At 37.2% G+C, this 5,074-nt stretch overlaps 1 pseudogene; it reads left to right on the top strand.

Annotated features, from left to right (window-relative positions):
* The window catches only part of LOC107553932 (leucine-rich repeat and IQ domain-containing protein 1-like), a 27,019-nt pseudogene extending 23,368 nt beyond the window's left edge, over nucleotides 1-3,651 (top strand).
* Nucleotides 3,652-5,074: the final 1,423 nt, after the last annotated feature.

Below are 5,074 nucleotides of genomic sequence, written 5' to 3'. Positions count from 1 at the left end.
ACCCCCCCCCCCCCCCCCTTCAAAATGTAATGTTTATTTCTGTAAATATTTAAATGGATGTGTCAGAAAAAAAACAGTTTTGGATGCTTTTCTTCTTGTTTCATGTCAAATGCAGTTCACCAAGCAGTGAATGAAGTTCACAAATTACCGAAAGCAGAGGAAAAACAATCTTACAAGGAGAGAACTTACCAGTGGCTCCACACACAAGCAGTTCATCCCGAAACAGACTCTGCAGGCACGGGACGGTGAGACACACTGCTCTGAACTATATTCTTCTGAAAAATATACACAGATTGAAGATAAGTTATTAACAGTTCATAATGGTGATCAGTTATAGTGGTCTCACATGTTGTGAATGTGCTGTGGTGTAAATTGTGTTAGAGGTAATCTATTCAATGACTTTTTTTAGGGATCATTTCCTCCTTGATATTGGCCAGGATATTCTTAATGGTGGGAGGGTGCAGCTTGTTGCAAGAGCTTTTTTATTTTTTATTTTTATCATTTATTATACTTAAATCTGCACACTAACATGCCACTGTTCACTTTTAATTAATTGTAAATTGAAATTTAAAGTAAATACTTTGAAAACTTACTAACAATTGCTGCTGTTTTCAGCCCTGTAGATATTTGTTTATAGGAGAGTAAATGTATGCGCGTTCGTGTGTGAGTGGTTGCCTATACTTTAATATGTTAATATGCCTATACTTGTATCTGTTTTCTTTTAGGCCATAGGGGACAGAGACGGTGGAGATTCAGGAGCAAGATTTTGGACTGACTCCACTAGTGTCTCTCCACCTCTTAAAAAGCATACTCAGCCTCAAAGATACTCCGCTGAAAACACAAGTGAGTCTTTTACTTAAAATGCATACTATCAAAATAAAATAACACAACATAAAATAAATCAATAAATTTATAAAATAAAAAAAACAAATTTTCTTCTATATACTACCGGTCTTATAGTTTGGAATAATTATTTATTTTAATGTTGAATGGTTTCTGAAGAATAATTTGATGGCAGAATAATAGTAATGGCAGCTGAAAATTCAGCGTTGCTATCACAGGAGCTTAATTTTTCTTAATTATTCCAAACATTTGACCATCTTTTTCTGTTTAAATACAAGTTATAAAGTATGCAAACATCCCATTAACATTAGAAACATCTGTGCCTGCATTGTTGATAATATCACACAAGCAAAAGAGCATGTTTTTTGAAAGCAGTCAAACTCCATTCTCCACTTCTGTTATGAATACATACAGCACACCATTGGATACATTTTTTTTTACTATCTCTCTTTTTTGGCGCCAGCTTTCGGGTTCTACTCAGAGCATCATCTCCGTATGATTTATCCCAGTAATAATTTCTGAAATGTTAAGGGATGGGATTAATTAAGGAAGAATTTTGAAACACTGCAGACTTCACACAATGATGTGAATTTAAATCATGTGGGTCAGGTGCCAAATCAAATACTGCACACAGAGTGCAGTGGGTGTGACGTGAAGCACACGATGGAAACTGACATGACTGTACACATCATCTGGCTCACTTGATAACCCATTACAACATCACACAAATTCGATTTCACACAGTCGAAAGCCACATCAACAAGCATTTTGTTATATGTATAAATGCAGCTTTGAAATTTTGTTCCACCTTATGAAAACGTGAATGCAAGATAAACATGTTTTAAATTTGTTTATGCTTCTGGTTAATGCAAACATGTTTGAGAATATGTATGTGTATAATTGCCTATGTGTGCGTGTGTCAGCTTTGCAGACAGATGCCGGGGTCAATGAGGGGACGGTGGGGGGAATAATCTCTCTTTCAGCAGGAAACGGACAGCGAGAGACCTCTGACAGCTCGCTGATTAAGTGCGAGCTCTGTCACACACACTATACCACTCAGGACTCACCCTGACAAAGATCCCACTGACTGGCACAAGCAGGTCTCAGCGCGTTTAACACAGTCATGATGCACTGTGAAAGCTTTTCACTGTCTGTCCTAATGAAGCTAAATTGGATTCTGATGATGATTTGAAAATGAAATCCACGAGGATGCTGACAGCCTGACTGACTGAATGACTGACTGGCTGTCTGAATGACAAACTCAGTCAAGCCTTTCACATAGAGGTATTTATAGGTGATTTATTGGAGAGAGGGCTGATTCTACAGATCAAAGAACTTAAAAGATTTATTTATAGATAATTCACTTTACATGCAAAACCATTTCTTTATAATCCACAAATATCCCTACTCATTTTCTGAAAAGAATGTTTTATTCCCGTTGTGAATTAGTCTGTTTATCGGCTAACATAAAACAAATTTTCCCAGCTCCTCATAGGCCTCTTGTCATTTGAATTAAATCATCGTGAGTCATTAGGTCATGAGCACAAAGTTGACATGCCTAGTACATTGTTCAATTACAGTAAGGACTCTATAAATACTACTTAGGTTTAATGCAACAAGATATCCTCTACTTTCTGGGGCCGAGCCATAAAGAGCAGTTTAGGGAGCCATAAACGTTTTCATTATGTGTAGAGGAAATCTCCCGGTGCCTCATTTTTTGCCCTCTTTCAAAGGTAATGGGAGCAAAATGGCTGAAAACAATTTGTTTGGTCACAGCGATTAAGTGAGTGTGTGGCCGTTTTATTAAATATCAGCCCACAGAACACGGGCAACAACATGTGTCTCTTTGAATATAAACGTCCAGGGTTTGAAGTGCGATTAATACCCGTCAAGGGCAGACGTTTACTTTTTTCCACTTTAATCGGCAAAGGCAGGGAACAAATGAAGACAAATGTAATAAAAACTAAAATTTGTGTTAGCTAAACAATTACTACATTTGTAAAATGTATTACATTTATTAAGAACCAGGGAACAGAAGAGTTACTTGGCTTTGAATCTTTGAAAGAAAAATTATTTATCATTTTTTTGAAAGTTTTAGAATTATGTGCAGGAAGATGAGTGGTGCACGGTAGCCTCCCGAACCGATGAAGTTTTCCTTGCTGTTTAATTTTACCGCTTGCTGAGCACAGCCATGGGTTCTACACGTGGAACGCATCAGCTAGAGAAAAAAGCTTGCTTTGGTCTATGTGTTTGAAAGAACTGTGCTTGTTGGAAACTCCATAAATGTCAGTCAAAGTCTTATCAGGTGTATTAGCATTATTGAAGGTGTTTTAAAAAAAATAAAATTACCTTTGTCTCCACAGAAACAGAAGTGCCATCACCTACAAGAGTCAATTCAGCAAATGAACGCATCTCGTTCCGGGACGGCCCAGTGCGACACAGCGGAGGCTGGGGTGGAGGAAGGAAGAGAGCCAAATTGAACAAGTAAAAAGATAACTACATCAGCTTGTGTTTGTTGCACTGAGATAATATTGATTCAGTTTGTTCTTTTGTTTTCTCCCTTCGTATTTGTGGCTGTGTACATATTCAGAGTGTGATGGATGTCTTGTCGATGTAAGCCCTTAACAAGACTTACAATGCCCATTTGATCTCCGCTGAAATTCCTTGCAGCTGCTGTTTTTACTAAAATCCAGCTTCCTCTCCAGCAAATGAATTAGAAGCAATGGATGAGATATAGCCCAAATATCTGCAGGCGGTCACAGGATATGTATTGCTTTCAAGTATCACTCCATTTAACATGGGCACTGTGAGCCATGGACTGGGTGGAAACCATTTACAAATGACATGCTTAATATGCAGACAATGACAGGCAATAGAAACCAGCTCATTCCTGTTTCAATTTACTTAAGGGTTTTTTTCTTTCTTTATACTGGGAATTTGTGTTGTTCTAAAAGCTAAAAGTAAGACAATGCACATTTAATGAAAGTAATATATCAAAGATCACTGTCAATAAATTATTTGCTATATACACAGTTCTGCCTCAAACACCTATGTTGTAATCTCTCATAAAAAGAGTCTATGGCAAACAAGTCCAAAAATACGTAAAAAGAAATGCATACATCAGAGTTAAAAGTGTTTTCTTTAGTGTTAGTGTCAGATAAGGATATCCTTGTTTGTGTATTTTAATTAGGATTTCAAAAAGCTGAGTGTTCAAAACAGTGGTTGGAAAAGAACTTTCAGGCACCAGCTTATGGCTCATTTTTATACTTAGAAATTCTAAAATAAATCTTGAAAAGGGATGCCTTATTAGTGGGAGTTTTGGCATCATGTTTGGGCAGATGGCCCATAGGCCTCGTACTTAATCCAGAGACACTGGCTGACTGCTGTGGTATTGTCTTGTTGAATTATATACACATAAATACATTTAATACTGTAAATAGATATAAAAATAGGCTACACTTTATTTTGATAGTCCACTTTAGATATTCTACTGACTATAAGTAACTATAAGTAACTTTGCAACTACAAGTGTGTGTTTATGTATGTATACAGTATATATTATATACTTACACTCTCAGAAAAAAGGTACAAAAGGATAAGGTTCGAAAGTATACCACCCCAGTGACAGTTTTGTACCTTTTTTTCTGAGTGCATAGACTAGATAAAGTATATAGATAGACTATGACTGCCAAACGTTTATAGTGGGACTCCAAAGACCGTACATTTCCAAGTTTCCTGAATCTCAGAATAACAGACTGAATCTGCAGACCGATGCCAGCGAGTAATTCATGCCAGTTGTTACCCACAGAAAACATAGGCAAACCATGAGAGATAATCTTTTCAAGTGCCAGCGAGAGCAGATCTGAATAAGGGTAGTAAAACCCTTCTGAGTCATATAAAACATGTTGGTTTGTTTGACTTTCTAATAGACTACGTTGTATTTAACTGCCCGGGAACACATTATAGGGAAAATAAATACTCATTGGATAATCCTTCACACTAAAGTGAAGAGGCCTTTCAAACCAAATTTGACTTTGCAAGCTCAATGCATCTGGCCTGACCTGAGCAGCTCGATCGCAGCAGCTGGAAGAAGTGGCTGTGGCCAAACCGTTTATTATCATTTTAATTACTTAAGTGACTGCAAAGGCATATGTACACAAACCCAGCTGACACGCTCGTACTGACCTCTGACTTTAACTAGAGATTAATTCTGTCTATAGTACATAAGAGA

This window comes from Sinocyclocheilus grahami, unplaced genomic scaffold (genome assembly GCF_001515645.1).
Source record: "Sinocyclocheilus grahami isolate Dianchi unplaced genomic scaffold, SAMN03320097.WGS_v1.1 scaffold487.1, whole genome shotgun sequence".
Classification (NCBI taxonomy): domain Eukaryota; kingdom Metazoa; phylum Chordata; class Actinopteri; order Cypriniformes; family Cyprinidae; genus Sinocyclocheilus; species Sinocyclocheilus grahami.
This window is presented reverse-complemented; position numbering and strand designations above follow the sequence as displayed.